Source organism: Conger conger, chromosome 1, assembly GCF_963514075.1.
Source record: "Conger conger chromosome 1, fConCon1.1, whole genome shotgun sequence".
In the NCBI taxonomy this organism is placed as follows: domain Eukaryota; kingdom Metazoa; phylum Chordata; class Actinopteri; order Anguilliformes; family Congridae; genus Conger; species Conger conger.
Window position 1 is genome coordinate 32,429,811 of NC_083760.1, and position 21,247 is coordinate 32,451,057.

General features: G+C 40.6%; 1 protein-coding gene across 1 annotated transcript in view; it reads left to right on the forward strand.

The window, feature by feature from the left end:
- The first annotated feature begins 3,605 nt into the window (after positions 1-3,605).
- fyna (FYN proto-oncogene, Src family tyrosine kinase a) overlaps positions 3,606-21,247 on the forward strand; it is a 34,469-nt gene continuing 16,827 nt past the window's right edge. Inside the window, exon 1 of the mRNA XM_061230853.1 lies at positions 3,606-3,759. The gene's annotated coding sequence lies outside the window, so the exon portion shown is untranslated. The remainder of the gene's footprint in view (positions 3,760-21,247) is intronic.

Sequence of the window (21,247 nt, forward strand, 5' to 3'; positions counted from 1 at the left end):
AGCATTTCTCTGACTTGTTCCTGTTGCATAAGTTGTGGTACATTCCATACAAGAAAGGTGTGCCATTCTGCTTTGTCATGGAAAATAATAAAATCATGAAAACGCATTGCTACACTAAGAATCAAGGACCAAAGTAATACTTGAACAAATGACATTACATTCCATTACATTATTGGCATTTGGCAGACGCTCTTATCCAGAGCGACGTACAACAAAGTGCATACCCATAACCAGGGATAAGCTCGCTGAAAGACCCTAGAGGGAAGTACAATTTCAACTGCTACCTGTACAACAAAGATAAGGACGAGGGCCTTTTTTTTTTTTTTTTGTTTTTTTTTTTTGAGAACAAAGAAACAAACAAACAGAGCAAAAGTGACCAAAGTTAACTACCCAAACACTGCTTACCTAGCCAACTAAGAATACCGATACACAAAGCAAGTCACAGAGACAACAATTAGGGTTCACAGGGAGGTAGGGAGGGATGGGGAGAGGTGTGTCTTCAGCTTGCGCTTGAAGGTGGGGAGAGATTCTACAGTTCTGACCTCAACGGGGAAATGACAAAAACAAAAGAAAAACTAGAGAGCACATTCATTACTACTTCAAAGACTGACAGAAAATCTACACTAATGCCACTGGTTGTTAGTGTTTTTTAGATCATTTTTAGAAGAAAGCTAGTGCTGGTGTTCTATATACTGATTATTTTTTAAAGACTTTTATGTCTGCAATATTTTGGTAGTTGTGGTGCATTTTGGGCATTAAATAAACTGTTGCACCAAGCGGCGTGTTGGAGAGTTGGCAGAAGAGTGGACTCAGTGAACTCAGTATTGAAAATGCTTGTTAGCAATTGTAAAAAAAATTAACTGTGAAGTGGAGTAGGGGGTGAGAAAGGAGTGGATTCTCCAGATGTTGTATAGGAAGAATCTGCATGACCGGTTCACCACTGATATTCAGAGAATAAAAGAGATGAGAGACGGGTCCGGAAACTTCAGACCTTCAGACCAGCCTTCACTCCGTGGTTCATCTACCAACCCCTGACTGATGCTTCCGAACCCGTACCTATGCAAGTGAACAGTTTATCATCACGGGAGAGACAGAGACGAGTGACAGAGCGGCTATTTCTTTACTGTGCCAGTCCGGGGCATATTGTTGCCAACTGTCCAGTCAAAGGGAAATGCCCGTCAGTAACAAAGGGGATTCTGACACTCCTGCCGAGTATGATCAATGATGTCCTGAGAGACATGAGAGAAAAGTTCATGTTTGTGTACATGGACGATGTCTTAATTTTCACCACCTCCCTAGAAGAACATGTACAACACGTCACAGCCCTTACATCAAGCAAAGTCACTTTCTGCTGGACTCCTAGAGCCAAAGAGGCTTTCCTAGAATTAAAGAGACGCTTTTCCTCTGCTACCATTCTTGTCATGCCTGACCCTGAGAAGCAGTTCACCCTGAAGCTGGATGCCTCCAATACCGGAGTCAGAACGGTACTGTCCCAAAGAGCCCCAGACAACAAGACACACCCATGAGCCTCTTTCTCTTACTTTTACTGAGAGGAATTGCAGCTCAACTGTTAGCTACTAGCCATCAAGAATGAGGGAGCTTCCCTTTATTGTCTGGACTGATCACTGCAACTTAGAGTACCTTAGATCAGCTAAAAGGCTCAATCCTCGCTGCCATTTCAACTTCACTCTCACCTACCGTCCCAGCCCCAAGAATGTCAAGTCAGACGCACTCTCTTGTTTACACTCACCTGCTCAGTCTGACGAAGGTACAGTCTTAGCAGTTGCAAAGCGTGAGGCTTTTATTTAGGTTTGAGGAGACAGAAAAATACTTTACACTACTGCAGTGAAGGAGTGTATTATATTGCTGTAAGACATTCAGGATTTGAATAAGCAGCTATATTGTTGCACAACATATATAACCTTCATTTTTCTAGGAAGTTACATTGAGATTAAAACCTCTTTTACAAATGAGACCTAGCCAAAACAGGGTCAAATGGCAGCATAACAAAATCACAATCAGGAGACCATTACAATACAGTACTATCCATAAGTATGGAAGTATATACAATTACGAGTGCATTACAATACACAAAGTATGAGAAAATATAACATATGGCGATGAAATGAACACATCAGTGTTAATTAAAACAATTGCAGCTAACCATGAGTACATCCATTATTCTTAATTTAAAATTGTTTAATTAAATAAAAGAATCAACATGCCAAGAATCATGACCTCATACAGTGCTTTGCGAAGAATTCATAAAAATCTATAATAAACAAGAACAATTATAATATCTATTTAAGGAACAGAAAACCTCAAACTATATTTTTCTTGGTGGACATTTTAACTTATTGTCACATTGTGTAATACAATGCAGTAAGCCTGATGTGATGTGTGAGTGGAAATAAATATTGCTGTCACTCTTCATTTGTTCCTAATTGGGAAATTAATGATCAAGTGAAATTATTTATGCAATGAACCAAGTGATTGTTTGACTTAGGGTTGGAAGTAGAGGCTTCACCAATCCTTGGTGGTGAACTGAAATACATGAGGAATAATATTTTCCCCAGACCCAGAATGAACACACAACACAAAATACAAAACAACCAAAGAAAGCACCAGTCAGAAACCACCATAATGTTCCCATGGCACCCCTCCTAAATATACAAATCCCAAACAGTTATGCAAAAACTAGGAAGAACAAGAGTCGAGTTGCTGGCGCTCAACTAGTCTAAGTTCCTAAGACTACAAGGGGCTATCTGACTCTTGCCAGGCTATCATTATAAAAAAGAAGAATTTGTCCATTTGTGTAATTCATCTGCCTGGTTACATAAATATGATCAGGTCTGGTTTTGCATTGTATAAAGTTTGTATTTAGTCTTCCTTCACAATTTATAATTTATAATATCTTCTTTACAAAATTTCAAGTCAATACAACACTAGGGTATAGTGCCATCACAGCCAACTTCTGCTACATATTGTTGGCAAATCCCAATCCCAATCACTAGTGGCGAGAAAAGTAGGCTACCATGAGGTTACATGGTAGGCCTAATATCTTCGTGAAGTTATAGCATAGTTTTACAGTTTTATAGATTTTAAGGAAGAATAATTACAAAAAAAATAGCTTGCTTGGCCCCTTTGCGCTATCAATGCTGCAGAATGTGGGTGGGTGGATATCCTCAGGTTACCTGATTTAGTGTAAACATAAGATTTCTTGTTTCCTGGTTCTAAAAGTTAGTAGAATTAGGCGGTATTTATACCTATATGAAGTATAAATATACTATTGCTCCAGAGTCCTGGTGCAAATGCGTAATTTAGTCGACAATCATTTGCCCGCTTTCATCGCACATACCCACACATGTAATCACAGCATAGTACAAACGTACACATGCACAAAAAAACACAACATCACAATAATATCAGGTTATAGGCTACATCACCAAACGTGTTTACAAACCATCCACCGACATTCGATATCAAAGATACAGCCGATCCATTGGAGCACATTCAATCGGTATTCTCCCTGATTGGCTGCGGATATTGTCTATTAAATTACATCTCTGGTCCCAGTTGCTTTCGTAGTGGTCCGCAGCGTCTACGCCATCATCTGTTACGCTTAGCGGCGGTGGCGAGAGAAGAGTAGCCTACCCCTTATTGATACTGTATCCCTGAAATATTCAATAACGCATACATAATATCGATGTATTCGCGTGTACATAAAAATACATAATGTATTAGAAGGGTCCAATTCAGGTATGTAAGGGTTTTTTATTATTATTTCACGACTGCATGGGTACAACTGCATCTCCTTTTTTATTATTATTATTATTATTATTATTATTGTATTTTATTCAGTTAGCTTGCTACCTTGCTAATATGATTTGGATTTTGGTTCAAGTCAATTTAAGCGCGTGCGTTTCAGTGAAATTCTTAGCGTCTCTTTTCTTCAAGGCATAACATTTGTAGATAAACATGTGCCGAGATATGAAGTAAAAAAGAGTACCCTGCTAGTTAGCCAGTGGCTATCCCGAGGACGCTGCGGGGTGATCCACTGCTGTGATTTTTAAAACCTGGGCTTATTGCGGTTGTGGTTTATTGAATCGCAGAACAATGCAAACGCACTGACTGTTGGACTGTAGGCTATTATCCAGTCGCGCTACCAAAAAAAGGTTTAATCGAAGTCTGTGCCTATTAATTCGTAGACGAATCAATGTGCTTCGTTGGCAAATGCAGCAGTCCACGACTACCAGGATCTCAGTTCAGCTAGCCCATTAACCAAAAGCCATTAATGGATCTGTCGCTGTAGCCCCAGTAACCTTGCCAACAATTAATTTATTAATGGAAGGAAAGTCACGTTCAGATTTCCACGCGTTTCTGTTTTGCTTCATCTCCGGCATGGTCAACCTTTGAAGACACTATTGTCAGTATTGTTAAATGCTGCAAGTCAGTTGCTGTTTGAAAACATAATTTGGTTTTGACTCAACTGCAGTCTCGAATTCATACAGAGCAGTTTGATAAAAGAAACTGAGCTGTTTGTAAAATTTACTTCATAACGTAGGGTAGAAAGTTCCGATTTCTGGAATGCAAATTGTAGCCTGTATGATATAGCCTAGGCCTATATATTAAACATTGGAACTGGATGTGAGTTATGGAGGTTAATTAAGGCTAGCCTCACAAATTCTATACAAGTTTTAAAAATATATATCCTAGGCCTACTTCCAATGAAAGGCCTACTTGATTGTTTACCAGTTTTCTGAAATATGACCCAGTTTTGCCTCTGTGGGGCACGTTTTATGATTGTAGCAGTTGACACCCACCCCATAGCAAACGTTCATATTTCAGAAGAGACTGACTGCATTTTCATGTTATATTTCTATAGCACATTTGTAAAAATCAGTACTTTCTGGTGTGGTTTCATTTTTTCATTATCTTTGGAGCAGGGTTATAGTGTGTAATGTACTGGTACTAGGCAGTCGGTGAGACTGGAGTTTCATGAACTTCACAAGCCTAGCTTGACTGCATAAAATATGTTTGGAGTAACCTGAAACATCTCTTTGGGTCCCATTGGTTGGTGGGTGAATTAGAGTAACAGCATTGTCCAGAGATCTTGTGCTCGATTTGAGGCAAGAAGAGTCAGTACTATCCAATGTTGTGATCACGCTGATGCACACAAGATCAAGATCTCTCATTCTGTAGCTTTCTCTATATGCTCAATTTTATCACTACAAAAGGAAAGAATATGTTTGAATAGTTGAATTTTAAAATCTTAAGGACATGTGCATTGACTGTATAAATGTTTATTAACACATTGTCCTATAATATCTGTGATATATTTTGAGTTTTAATAAAGTGTAAATTATCTAATGAATTATTATTTACCATTGAAATATATTTACTTCTGTAGAATGTCCCATATATTTAGTACTCATATATTTAATTTTATACATTTATTCATATATACATTTATAATCGTTTGCTGAAAAGGATGATACAAAAATGCCACAGAAGCACAAATCAGAAGAAATGAGCAAGGTAGATTTCTTTGTTTTCTTCATATCAATGAATGATCAGGGTGTGCTCTAAAAAACTAGGTTACATTCAGATTTTGACTGAGTGTATCTGAATAAAAAAAGTGTATTTGATGGGAGCAGATCTAGTTCTCTTCACGTGAGCACATACTGTATCCATGAGAGGTTTACACAATAGAATGATGGAATGACGAAAGTGCCAACATGCCTGCTATTTTTCCTCATTCTGCAGGATAATTTTTTGGCATCAAGGTAGACCTGGCATTACAGGGACACATCCAATTAATGAGCATTGAGTGAGGCTATTTCTGTATGGGATATGATGGAAGATCTTGTTGAATCTATGCTCTTTGATGTACAGGATGGACCTGTTTTCAGTTCACAGTTTTTGATCTGCAGCTGTAGTTTTGGAGCAGCTGACATGATTGATTAGTGTGCATTTTCCCTCGTACCAGTACCTTTGACTTCAGAGCATAACGATTTTATCTTCTAGCTACAGAAGTATGTAGAGCATATTTTTGAGCAATGAACTCCATGGAAAAGTTCATGAAAAACTTCATACTCTTGAATGATGTTGGAGGGTCCTCGAACAGGCCACCAAATAACGTAGAACGTGGTGCCAATTAATGTTATGTAGCAGTATAACAAAAAAAAAGTAATCAGTCTCATAAAATTACTGTTATCAGAAATATCTAACCACAAATTTAGTATCTTAATTAATAATTAAAGTAATCAATATCAATAATTAAACATACCGATAACCTGAAGGTTGGACTAATTTGACTCGGCTCTCATGTCTATGTGACACCAAAACAGACACCGGGTTTAATAAAATATATTTATTAAACAAATGTACAAACACACGCAGAATCGTCCTTTGGGATTGTGGGAAATGTAGTTTGGTGGGTCATACAATGTAAGTATTATTTTCCTGTTCCGAAGAGGAGAGGCTATTATGAAGGCGGGCCAGCATGACATTAATTCTGTAAAAGCATTTTCTGGCTTCTTTTGTTAAAATTATAGTTCTGTTCACAAGTTTAATTTAACACATAAATAGCTAAACACTTTATAAATAGCTAAGCAACTTAAGGACAAAGTGCCTGTTCGCTCCCCTTTTGGTCTACCACGTCTACTTTTGAGACCTACAGTTTGACAACCCTAAATAAAAAAAGTTTTTTCATCCCATTGTAATAAATCACTAAGACAAGTGAAATAAATGTACAATAACAGTTGGGATTGAGGGATATTCATCTCAAACTTAGAGCTACCTATGCTTAAGTCCAGATAACTCTAAGCTTATAATAGTCTAATGGTTTTGTAATAGTGCTGTAAAACAAAACATACTATTACAAGAATTGGCTTGTGTATACATCGGAATATATAGTATAACAGTCAGTACTTGAATAATTGAGCAAAATTGTAAAATGTAGTTGCGAATTTGATTATTGATATGAATTCCCAACCAATTCATGCAAAGAATTAAGACAGTATTCAAATATTGCCAATGTTGTAGAGCAAGCCTTTATGGATGTCAGTGGTATTACATGTCTGTCTCACAATATTTTGTGCTCTACATATTTTGGAATTATTTCAATCAAAGAAAATTTAAACAGATTAAAAGCATTGAAAATATACAACTGTATCTTCACCTTTAATGGAAACATTTATCATGGAAATGTTTCACACAAGTAGAATTTCATGCCAATGTTAGATTAAAAGCATATCAATATGACATTTCAGATGTAAAGGGTCCACACAGTTGAGTCAAAGTCAGCTAAATGATATACAGCAAATGCTGTCTCACTTCACATTTATTACAAGTATTAATTACAGCAGCTTAGATCTTCTATAATTAATTTCAAAGTATGCAGAAGAAGAAATGCGGGGACAGTTTTTGGTCTGACTCTGACATGCCACACCCATTATTAAGAGGCCTATTTATGAATGTGTGGCTGACGGCCCAACCAGATATCTTCCCTGGCATTTCATTTACTGGACAGAGTATAAGAAAATATGACCACAAGAGCACGGTGTTCAGTCCATCTTGGGTAGTCATTTGCCTACTCACTAGAGAGAATCCAGGACAGCATCAAGCCTGGAATTAAACACTGTGTGATCTGACTAGCTGTTCCACGCCTTCACATCTCTGTATAAAAAAGACGTGATATCAGTGCCAGATTTATCTTAAAATGTCCTGCTGTTCCTCATAGAGCTAGCCTTATTGGTGCCTTTTCAAACAGAAGATAGTACCTCAATCGCAAAACAGGAAATGTGCAGAATGCCTGCCTAATGTGGATATTATCACACTGGGCGGATTAACTGATTAAATAGATTTCTTTACTTTTTTTCCACCTGAACATCATGTACATCCCCCATAATATTCCTTTTAGTGTAATTAAACTGTCGAGAGAACAAAATGCAATGGGTCCTTCCACTATGATGTACGTACCACATAATTAAGTGAAATGCTTTCTCACAGATGAATGAAAGTTTAATGCTTAGCTCAGCTTGAATCTGAAAGGATGCAAAATGTGCTGTTTGGGGTCTTCTGCTGACACAGGAAACCAGGAACAGAATCCTAATTCTTTTTCAAACAACATCTCCTGGAGTAGAGTAAGCAGTTTTAGTAAGCCTCTGAAAATAAGCCAAGATTTTGCCTGCCTGATAAATTGAATTGAAAAAAAAAGCCTAAATTCCACTGGAGCTTTCATAGTTGTCTATATCTATGAAGTTTCATTGGAACATGTTTGCATTTACTTATATCTATTGTTTCCTGCTGGGAAAGGCACACAGGTACTTATTAGACTTATTTTTTAGACATGTTGGTCTGCTGTTGTAGCCCATCCACTTCCAGGTTCAATATGTGTGTTCAGAGATGTTCTTCTGCATACCACTGTTGTAACGTGGTTATTTGAGTTACTGTTGCCTTCTTGTTAGCTTGACCCAGTCTGGCCTTTCTCCTCTGACCTCTCCCATTAAAGGCAATTTTGCCCACAGGATGTCTGATGCACCTTTCTCTCTGAACTTATGCATGAAAATCCTTGCAGATCAGTAGTTTCTGAGATACTCAAACCACCTCATCTGGCACTAATAGTCATTCCACAACCAAAGTGGTTTGGATCACATTTCCTTCCTATTTTGATGTTTGGTCTGAACAGCTGAACCTATTGACAATGTCTGCATGCGTTTATGCCTTGAACTGCTGCTATATGATTGACTGATTAGATATTTGCATTTACAAGCTGGTGTACAGGTATACATAATAAAGTAGTGACTGAGTGTATGTATTATTGGTTGAGGGATTTAACCTAAACATGACAAACTACATACCAATGACAGCTGGCTTGATAGTTGTGATGGCTGGTTAGCTAACTAAATATTAGGAATGATAATGTGCAGTCCAGTGATTTACACAAATACTGTGAACATTATATCGACTGTACTGTATATTGATATGTCATTGCAGTACCATAGTGTAGTTTAGTAATAGCTCATTACATTACATTACATTATTGGCATTTGGCAGACGCTCTTATCCATCTTATCCATACCCATAACCGGGGATAAGTTCGCTGAAAGACCCTAGAGGGAAGTACAATTTCAACTGCTACCTGTACAGCAAAGATAAGGACGGATAAGGAAGGATTTTTTTTTTGTTGTTTTTTTGAACAAAGAAACAAACAAACAGCAAAAGTGACCAAAGCTAACTATCCAAACACTGCTTACCTAGCTAACTAAAAATACCGACACACAAAGCAAGTCACAGAGACAACAATTAAGGTTCACAGGGAGGTAGGGAGGGATGGGGAGAGGTGCTGCTTGAAGAGGTGTATCTTCAGCTTGCGCTTGAAGGTGGGGAGAGATTCTTCAGTTCTGACCTCAACGGGGAGTTCGTTCCACCACCGTGGAGCCAGAACAGACAGTAGTCGTGAGCGTGAGGTGGAGGTTCTGAGAGGGGGAGGTGCCAAGCGGCCTGTGGAGGCTGAACGAAGAGGTCTGGCAGGGGTGTAGGGTCTGATGATTGTTTGTAGATAAGCTGGGGAAGACCCCTTAACTGCTTGGAAGGCTAGCACCAATGTTTTGAATTTGATGCGAGCCATGACCGGCAGCCAGTGGAGGGAAGTAAGCAGGGGGGTGACGTGTGAGTATTTTGGAAGGTTGAAGACCAGATGAGCTGCTGCATTCTGGATAAGTTGGAGGGGTCTGATGGCGGACGCTGGGAGGCCAGCCAAGAGGGAATTGCAGTAGTCCAGGCGGGATAGAACCATCGCTTGGACCAGGAGCTGGGTCGAGTAGGGGGTGAGAAAGGGGCGGATTCTCCGTATGTTGTATAGGAAGAACCTGCAAGACCGGGTCACCGCTGCAATGTTATCGGAAAGGGACAGTCTGCTGTCCATCACCACGCCGAGGTTTCTTGCACTGGGTGATGGCGTGAGTGTGGTATCCCAGAGGGAAATGGAGAGATCCAGATGAGGAGAGGTATTAGCAGGGATGAGTATCATTTCAGTCTTGCCTGGGTTGAGCTTTAGATGGTGGTTGTCCATCCAGCTCTGGATGTCCCTCAGGCAAGCAGAGATACGGGCTGAAACCTGCGTATCAGACGGCGGGAACAAGACGAAGAGTTGGGTATCGTCCGTGTAGCAGTGGTAGGATAGCCCATGTGCAGTGATCACAGGGCCAAGGGAGCGAGTGTAAAGAGAAAAAAGAAGCGGGCCTAGGACTGAGCCCTGGGGAACTCCTGTGGCGAGGGGCCGAGGTGTCGATACCGAACCAGCCCAGGCAACCTGGAAGGAGCGACCAGAGAGGTAGGACTCAATCCAGTCCAGGGCTGTGCCACAGATGCCCGTTGCTGACAGGGCAGACAGGAGGATGGAGTGATCCACAGTGTCGAAGGCAGCAGAGAGATCTAGAAGAATGAGGACAGAGAAGAGGGAGGCTGCTCGTGCGGCATGGAGTGACTCACTGACGGAGAGGAGCGCAGTCTCTGTCGAGTGGCCCGATCTGAAGCCAGACTGATGGGGGTCTAGCAGGTTGTTGTTAGAAAAGAAAGAAGAAAGTTGAGTAGAAGCGGCTCGTTTTAGAAAGGAAAGGAAGAAGAGATACCGGGCGGTAGTTCTGGATGATGGAGAGATCCAGAGTAGGCTTTTTTAGCAGCGGAGTGATGTGGGCCCTCTTGGAGGATGCCGGAAAACAGCCGGAAGACAGGGAGGAGTTGACAAGGGAGGTGACAAATGGGACCTCAACTGTTGGCACAGACAATACAGTATATCTACAAAATGCCTGACTGAAAATATCCACTTTCTGAATTTGTTGTATGTCAGCAACTCATCCCACACAGCTGATGTATGATCAGCATGGAAGATCTGAGATCTTCCACTTCTATGCTGGCAAAATGGAAAACTCATTCCAGCTCTCTTCTTGATGTAGACTCTACGTTCCCTGTAAAGTTGTTTAATAACCGAGAGATGTTGAATTTTATTTTAGAGCAGTAAATCATACTTCATCACTTATTATTTTGAAACTTATGTTTTTTTGTTTTTTTTTTGTTTCCTGAAGTTTAGTCTTGATGTTGCAAGAATATAGTCCTGGCACGCCATCTTCGCATGATATTATTGTTGTTGTCTCTGGTATCAGGCGTTATCTTGCTTTTTTTCCAGTGGAGGTTCAGCGGTAATATAACAAACCACTGATAAAGTTTTTTAATTCACAGCTTTGTTCATTGAATGTGTTTATTGTTATAGCTAAATGTTTGCTGTCACTAATGGGTCCTTGTTTTTATGCCGTCTTCTGCAAGAATATTTCTTGGATGTCCAAGACTTTTTCAACTTTTTCAACTGGTGGCGCAATCAGAAAATTTGGTGGCACAACACTTGCCTTGGCATCGTACATTTAAGTTATTATTTTGCTACGTGGTTGCAAAGCCAAACTGAGTTGGTATTCATTGTTTAGGAAGAGTGCACATTGCTACGCAGATAGTCTTAAGTCCAAACTTTTGAATTAACAATTTAAAATGATTCCTTCCTCTCACTACCTGACATATGTTAACAGTTTGAAATATATATCTTGTTTGTGTTTTCTGTTTGTTTGTTGCAACTTTAAATGGTGGATTCATCCGCTGCTGACTGCTGCTTCACCTCTTAGAATGACTGCCTGATTGTACAGGATAAGAACTTTTAAGTATTACTAATGTTCTGTTTTCAGTATCTCTTATAGGCCTATTATGAATTATAAAAAATTACCAAATACGTGAATATTGGCACATCCTCTTGTGCCCTCTTCTGCTGCTTGAAGGTTGTCAGCAGTTGTGACAGTCTACCTCCTGGTAGATAGCCTTCTTGCCATTTCCTCAATTGTCACGAACAGATTTGCGATCCCAGCAACAGCCTGTTCAGACAGCAACTCATGCATGTTTAAAAATCTGATCAATTAAATTAATTATATAATATTAATATTTTTTTAATATATAAAATATGTATGTAATATTTTGAAGAATCTAAAAAAAGCTACTGACACTACAAAACTTTTTGACTCAGATATATCAGCATTTGCTGATGTTCCTGCCAAATGGTCCACGTGGATGCTTATGCATCTTTCCTCCCAGGTTTGATAAAGGTGTTAAGAGCCCTAGAAACATGTGGTAGCCAGCGAGTCCCTTTGACCCCACTCGGTGGATTGACTCACTCCCAACACTATGCCAAGGGCCTTCAACTCTCTCATGGACTTGTAGGAGATGTAGTGATAGGTCTTCCACACCATGTTGAGAAGGCTGTAGACCTGGTCAATCATTGGGTTGTGCCTCTATAGACAGCATGGGCAGTTCCAACCTGAAAATTCCAAAACCTGAAAATTGGGCTAATTATTTTCAGTGTATTACTTATCTCACTACAGTACAGTCCTATGTGGCATGCAGTGAAAGGGCACAATTAACTCCCCTGCCTCAGCCTCCACAAGGGCTGTCACTCCCCCTGCTGCACCATCTGCCCTTATAGACACAGTTATTTTCCACCCAATTGTCTGTCTCAAGACCACCGAAGGCCTCCTTAGTAGCAGCATAGATATCTAAAAATGAAAACTTATGTTTAGCCTGTCTACACTTTTCCACTGCAATACTGATTCTCTATTTTAAAAAAGAATCAGTCCTTTGCTTTTTATGTTGATTTTCCTGAACATATATTTTTGGTATTTAAATTGGTTTTCATAACAGTTTGCCCATTTTAATGTTGACATTAGGATTTTTATAGCATGGAAACATTTGTTCTGTATGTCATATGTCAACCCCTGGCTCTGCCCACAGAAGGCTATAGCTGTCTAGGACCACCCAAATCTTTCTTGAAGAATTTCAGTGGTCAGTCACACAATTATATAATTGCAAGAAACATAAACATAACAAGGCGTAAGGCCATTAATGCAGTGGTAAATCCAAACTGTCCATAACTGTTTATAATTTATTTAAATAGCTACTGATGTGGCAATAGTGTTTAAATAATTTTTCTTTTCAGAATAAAAGTTAACAGCCTTTTGCATTGGTGTGCTTTACTTCAATGAACATTTTGAGAGGCCTCCCAAAATACATAATCTCTGTCGATTATAAATGAGAAGAGATTCTGCATTCATATTGACCGTCTTCTTTTTCATGGTGTCGGCTATAACTCCAATGAGCACACACTGTATCATTGCTGTGTCTACAATAGTCTGTAGAATTTTCTGTGTTTGCCAGGCAGTGTTGATTGGACAGCCAGATGGAACACTGAAATGAATTGTCATTTATTTTCATTGATAAAATTGGTCGTATCGGTATTTCGTATAGCAGAGACCAGGGGTCCCCACTCCTGAGTATGAAAAGACAGGGATAGTGTAGTGGGCAGGCTGTAGCCTAGTGCCTAAGGTACATGACTGGGACCCGGAAGTTGTAGCCACGACAAGATCCACACAGCTGTTGGGCCTTTGAGCAAGGCCCTTAACCCCGCATTGCTCCAGGGATTGTCCCCTGCTTAGTATAATGAACTGTCAGGTACTTTGGATAAAAGCGTCAGCTAAATAACACATTTGTTCTATTATTATTTTCCATAGAATAAGCCTGGTAGGCAGTCAGAAATGATAAATAAATGATCAGTAAGCTCACCCTCGCAGCCCTGCTTTCATTCATTCATTCAGTTGGCTGAGGGCACCAATAGGTTCACTTTTTGTGTGGGAAGTTTGCTTCCATGAAAGCCACTGCTCAGTCTAACAACAGAGGTGTCCAAACACCTTTTCAGCAGGATACAGCAGGCCTGAAGCTCTCCCCCATTTGTATATGCCCCATCACTGACATTAGCACACAAGGAGAAAATATTGACGAGAAAGCCTGAGCAGTAAAAGCATGAGCAGTTACTGGAGCAAATCACAGGAAGGAGTAATTTTGAGGATGGCTGCTGGAGACGGCTGGGGGTTACACAAAACTGTTTGCACAGTCTCCGATTTCTCTGCTCTTACTTCTCACAGGGTAAAAATGGTAGTTGGTATTTCTGTTCGTTAAGATCTTTCAGTTTTATTTTCTGAGTGATGTTATATGAATACAATGTTTTTCTGTTCAGGGACTGAAAAGGTAGTGGAGGGTTGGGGGCTGTTGTTACAGCAAGCTACATCATCTGCATGATCAGCATGGAAGATCTGAGATCAAGAACTCTGATGCAACTTCTATGTTGGCAAACACAGCTCTGTTCTTGGTGCAATTGCTTCTTGTACTCTGTAAGTTGCAATTTTCTTTAATAACCATCAGATGCTGAGTTGTATTTTTGAGCAGTAAATCATATTTGAGCACTTATTAGTATTATCATCAAAAATCTGTTTTTGTGTTTGTAGTTTAGTGCATCAGTTTAACTGTAAGTATAACTTGAGATTGGGGTTGGATGTCCTGCTATTATAGCTACCTAGCTGATATATTGCACCGACTGTCCTCTTTCTGTAGTAATTATTTTGGATAAACCAGAACCTAGTAGATGATCCATGGCCAGACCAAGATCTCCTGGGAATTGTACAATGTTGGAACATGAACATCTATTTAAAATAATAGACTGTCTGAGGTCTTGTTAATCATTCTTTTATTTCTGTATTTGGGTGGGTATGAACAAACATTGGGTGACTAACAGAGAAAAAGAAGATTCAAGTGTAACCTCAACATTGCAACCCCAATATTCCAACTTTCTCAAGACTGTCGCACATGTGTTTATGTGTGTTTACTGGTGATAGGCTTTTGTGAAGGCAAGAGTGCGATACCTTCCCTTTATTATGCATTTAAATGTTGCATAAAAATAGTTCTCTCTAAATTTTCTTGTTTTCATAATTGTGGGAAGCGTAATTGAAAATAAAATGTGATCAATCACCCAGCCCTAACTGAGTTTATTCCAAAACATATACTGTAATTTGTTTTACTTGAATAGGGCGGCCTAGATATTTCTGTTCCTGCTTTCGGCTTCTCCCCAAAGACTCACTTGGCCCTTCTGCAAACCTGCAATTAAAGCAGTACTTCTTCCAAAAATACATACAGGGTTTGTATGTATTATGTGTTTGCAGTTGGATTGGTGCTAAGAATTTTGCGACTTGTCTTGCGAATGGTACAATTTTCATTGCCATAGGCTATGCAGTTGTGATTTATAATGGAAGGACTTCACACCCCCTAAAGTGAGAACTGGAAGTCCATGTTAGGCTGTTAGCTTTCCTGAAAATGGTGTTAATGTGCAGGGAGAATATGAGGGAATGTTTCTTCCACCCATAAGAATGGGGGGGGGGGGTGTATTAGGGTGCCATTGAAGTTAATTCTTACTCTCATCATCACAGTATGAAGTTTAACAGACAATTTTAGATTAATCTTGAAGGCAATCTTAGATTGATGACGATGACATGGGTAATCATTGGTCAAACCTCAACCACTACTTCACCATGAATTCTTATCTGAAAATCCAGGGGGAAGTTTCCATCTGTTGCCCTCAGCCTTTGCCCATTAAGGTTAAGTGACATACAATTTCAACTTGGTTTGTAAAAGATTTTGAAGAAGCACCAAAAAGACTTCCACTGCATAGCAGTTTTTATTGTATAGTCTTATTAAGCCAAAAGCCATTCATGTTCTGAAGGAGAGTAGCCAGATCATTATCAGTTTGAGGAAATTCAAGAGAAGATGTAAATATTAAAGTAATTAGAAGGCTGCATGGTGTTATAATACTTTACTATGCTGATCAGTTTAGGTGTGGATGTAAGGAAATGGCAGCGAGGTCACGGATCTTGCCATGGGAATGAAATTATAACATTGATGGCAAAGTGGTTTAACTTTGCTCATCTTAATTCCTGGGATTTCTTATGGAGAATTAGGTATACTGCTGCTGGCAGACAATTTTTGTGCAAGTGTTTTCTTTGACAATTGTGTTGCCATGGGGCTATGCTAAATCCATGCCTAACAGTCAAATTCATTTGGAAGGAGACAGTTTGAGTCAGCCAGCCATGGCACATTTGATTGGAGTAGATAGGCTGTTCATTTAAGCTAACATCTGTGATTATCTGTTGAGTAAATTTAGCTTTAGAGTACTGTAGATTATTTTTTTGTTATTTATCTGTTTTTTCCCCCCTCATAATTCAGTTTAACCACCAGAAACGGAATAGGCCCTAGATAAAGGCACTAACGTGAATTCATGGTCTTCCTATTCAACAACAGTGGTAGATATCATTGCAAATGAATGTGACTCGGAGATGTAACTTGCAGATGCCTTGGTATTAAATAAATACTTAAAAATGTCTCTTTGGGAAGGAAGAAGATATTGAGAAGGAGAGAGAAAGAGAGAAAAACAAATTGGAGAGACAATAGATTTTTTCCTCCAGACAGAAGAGACACCATTAAAGATAAACCCAACAAATAAGGACTATATTATCCACTGCCAGAAGGAAAGCAGGTGATTGAAGGAGAGATTGGATGCAGTTGAGAGAAGAGAAAAGAATCTTAAGGTGTTAGAAATTGAAGGTAAATCCCACCAAATGAAGTTAAAAATGGATGCTACTCTAGCTTTTCTACCTTCTTTAAAGGAATCGATTAAAACAATCATTTAACAAAATGGTATTGGAAGTATATGCACATGTTTATAGTAACCATTCTTTTGCATTGCAGTAAAATGATCATAAACAGGTTGATGACTACATACTGCAAAAGAAACCATGGGGGTTTTCATGGCCAAAATGTGGATTGTTCTTGACTGGCCAAGTCAATCACTTCAGGCAGTCATCAAACGCAAAGGATTTGCAGCCAAGTACTAAATATAATGACTTTATTTCAGATTATGTCAATTTCTCCAATTGCTTTTGCTCTCCTAAAATGGAAGGGATGTGTAAAACCCAACGCTAACCCAACGACGGAATTTAGCGAGGGCTGAAGGTATCAGCGTGCTCGTCCTTCTGGTGTTGCTGAAAGAATGCTAATAGGGTTAAAAATTAGTGGCCCCTATGCAGACAGTCTAGATCAGCCAATAAACAAACCACGATACAAAGGCAGTAGTACCACTCTGCCTTCCGCTCTTTACTGGTCCGGGCTGACCCAGAATCTCCACAATAGGGCCAATAGATTCACCTTCGTTTATCTGACTCCATTTGAATAATAATTTAGATTAGTTATCCACATTTAGTGGATGTCTTATTTATAATTTTGACTTGATCGCTATAGGAATCCTGTACTGAGAAGAACTCGCTGAACAATCCTCTGCTGGTACCACCGCATGTCACATCGCGCGTTATGTGCACATCTCACAAACTGACTAGCTATCTGTAGTCATTACAGAGGTCGCAGGAATAGCTACTCCCGGGTATATCTGTTTACAGCCTAGGGACCCAAGCAGACCAACATAGCTACGGCTGTGCTCGACATGAATGAACTACCATGCGGAGGCGAGGGATTTACCAACATAGGTCTACGGGTGCTATACGCCGTGATACAGTAAGTGGAAATAATCATCCTCCCTAGACCAGTTCGAGGGGGTAAACCAAGCATTCCCTGTATAACTTTGAGTGTCAGTAAGGAAAACCAAACAGATCAAGTTTTAACAGTTTATTTTACCAGGCAGGTTACATACACGTAATTGCATACTAGTTCCAAATAAAAAACATAACAATGCAAACCAAATTACGGAGTCTTAAAAGTCATACCTGGTAATAAAAGCTACATACGGGAGTCTGGGTACAGACACCCTGTACATAGAAATTACGTGCACGGAGTGCACGGGAGGCTGATTGCATTCTCCCAGATTGCTTAGTTTGCTGTCCTTAAATCCAAAATCTGGCCTTTGATGTTAACCCTAAGAATGAGTCACCCATCTGTAATTTGGAGCCACGCCTCTCCAGGAAGCGCAGGGGGGTTTAGGCACATGGCTTTCACTGGGGCAGAGCTCCACACAGCTTCTCCTGGTTGGTTATGATGTACAGGGTTTGCTGTTGCAGAAATAAAACCATTGCACCAGTCGCACTGAAACAATCAGAATAATACCAAACATGAATATTATCTAAACTGACTTTGTCATGAAACCTCCAATGCTGTACACATCATTTAGTGACTGAGTAAAAGAGGAAGAGAGCAATAAAAGGGGGGTTCAGGAGAAGGTCAGGGCCTAACAGGCCGTGCCCTCTGAAACCTTCCCGTGCCGTAAAGGATGTTGCCCCATCGTAACGAGTTTTACGGCTGGAGGCCTGAGTCTTCCCCTACAGGCTCCTGCCCGTATGGGTGGGGAGATAGTGGGGGTTAATGATGCATGCTCCTACGTTAAATTACTTTACAGCCACATATTCCACAATACCAGAGGAAGCCAGCAAGCTGACCAGCCCTGAGTGATAATGCCAGATGTCGGCCTTACAGATGTGGATTTTAAATCCAATGCGCTGGATTACACAACCACTTGGTTAAAAAGGCCTGGCACTTTATTTCCTTCCCCCCCGATACCCAGGTCACCACACAGATCTCTGCCTGCTTGGCTGATATCTCTGCGTGGATGACTTCCCACCACCTGAACCTTGCCAAAACTGAGCTTTTCTGCATCCCTGCTAAGTGCTCTCCGACAATCGACCTCTCACTGACTGTTGAGGACTTTGTAGTTTCCTCCTCCCATATGGCAAAGAATCTTGGGGTGACTCTTGATAACTGCCTCACCCTGGCTCCACAAGTATCCTCCACTGCCAGAACCTGCAGGTTCTTCCTCTACAATATACGCCGTATCCGTCATCTCCTAACGGAGAAAGCCACCCAGCTCCTAGTCCAGGTGCTCGTCATTTCCCGTGTGGATTACTGCAACTCCCTCCTAGCCGATCTCTTAGCTTGTGCCATCAAGCCCCTCCAGCTGGTCCAGAATGCTGCAGCCCGCCTGATCACCAGTCAGTCCAGGTCGGCTCATGTCACCCCGCTCTTCATTGGCCTCCACTGGCTTCCTATTGCCGCACGCATCCAATTCAAGGCCCTAGTGTTGGCATTTCAGGCTGCTAAGGGGACTGCCCCACCTTGCATACAATCCTTAATCACTCCCTACTCCCCAGCTAGACCACTCTGGTCTGCCAGCTCTGGTTGCCTTATGGTTCCTCACTATGAGCACCTGGCGGTCGAGCTGCACGTTCACGCCTGTTTTCCGTTCTGGTTCCTCAGTGGTGGAATGACTTGCCTACCACTGTCAGGACAGCTGAATCCCTCCCCCTATTTCGACGCAGACTAAAAACACACCTTTTCAAACTGTACCTTATTCCTACCTCCTGATTTCCCCCGCCCCCCTTTTTGATATCCCTATGCCTCTTGTCTAACCCCCCCCCCCCCAAAAAAAAAAAAGATCACTGTATGTTTAGAACAACACTTCATGTGTATTTTACTCGTTATGGATGTGATGCTTTAACTTGTGGAAGAACCTATGCACTTGTTAGTCGCTTTGGATTAAAAGCGTCTGCCAAATGACAAAAATGTAAAAAAGTAAAATGTAAGACGAACATCCAAACTTTCCGGTTCAAATCCAGGGTATGGCCCCTTGATTGATGTATTACTCTTACTATTCTAATTTGGCCTGAATGGCTTCAGTAAATATCCAGCTGTAAACACTATGCAAAATCACATGTAAGGTTGTCTGTGAGAAAGGTAGTAGGATGCTTGTCCTCCTCCCATCTTGTTTTCTTTCCCAACTCTAGTCCTGAGAATGGCAGTCCTCAGCTTTGACTTTGTAATTATGATGTGCTAGAACAGCAAATGTTTCTGTGCATGGTGTCCGCCTGGCTATCAGCTATGCTGCTTTATTGGTGTATTCATGTCATGAGTGCTTTGCAGATGGACTATGAGAACAAGAAAATGAGAGGAAGACCTGCAGCTGATTAACCAACAATTACAGCGAGAAGATTGTAGACTGGTGTATTATTGCATTTTGTTTTGGTTTTGAGGAGAATTTGTTGGAAATGGTATTCATTCATGTTGGCACGGCCATGGCAATCAAGGCAAGCTCTCCATGGCACAGCGAGACAAGTGTCCTCTTCGCATTCCCATGATGTGCGTCTTTCCATTCCCTCTGTCCAACAGCTGTGTGCTTTTGCCAGCTGAATGACCAAGGGAAGAAACAAATGTCCGGAAATCAGCCTTGAGATCTGTATTGGTCTCCCACTGAAACAAATCCCAATTGTGTGCTCCAAGTGTCGGGGTAATCAAATGGTTATCTTTGAGACCTACTAGCTGTCTCCGGTTTTGGCTAAAGTCCCCAACAAGGAGTCCTGGAAGTGATGGCATGGCCCCCACAGAGCCCTGATCTCAACATCATCGAGTCTGTCTGGGATTACATGAAGAGAGAGAAGCATTTGAGGCTGCCTAAATCCACAGAAGAACTGTGGCTAGTTCTCCAAGATGTTTGGAAGAACCTACCTGCCGAGTTCCTTCAAAAACTGTGTGCAAGTATACCTAGAAGAATTGATGCTGTTTTGAAGGCAAAGGGTGGTCACACCAAATATTGATTTGATTTATATTTTTCTTCTGTTCATTCACTTCTACTGTTCAGCATTTTGTTAGTTGATAAAAATAAACTATTAACATTTCTATATTTGTAAGCATTTTTATTTGTAAGCATTCTTTCAAACCTGCCTAAAACCTTTGCACAGTACTGTATATATAAGACCCCTAGCAATCATAAGCAGCATCGGTTAACCAGTTAACCATTCAAAAAGTGGGATGGTAACCGGTTACTGATAAATCATCACATCCTTAGTGAACACCCACCTTGTTGGGCGCAGATTTGGTTGTGGAATAAATATTGCTTCATTCTATAACATAGACTACAGTATTTCAGAGTCTGAAGCGAACATCTGGTAGTTTTACAATGAATGCCTCTCATTCACCCATTCACACACACACTCACATGCCAACGGTGAAAAGCTGCCATGCAAATCAGCTCACTGGGAGCAATTGGAGGCAGACACTTGCTCAGGGACAATTCAACACACCCAAGACATGTCAGGTTCTGTTTTTTTGTTGTCTTGTTTTTGACTAAGTGGTTAGCATTTCCGTGTTTTGTTACCCTCTGTGTTCTCCGTAGTCTGTCTATCAGTTCATTCATTCCCTGTCATTCGTTTCACCTGTCTCCCACTTCCTGATTGTTTCCACACCTGATTCTAATTCCCTCTCCTTACCTATGTATAAAAACCCCTCTGTTTGTGCAGTTAGTTGCCAGATTGCAATGAGCCTTAGCCATACGCTC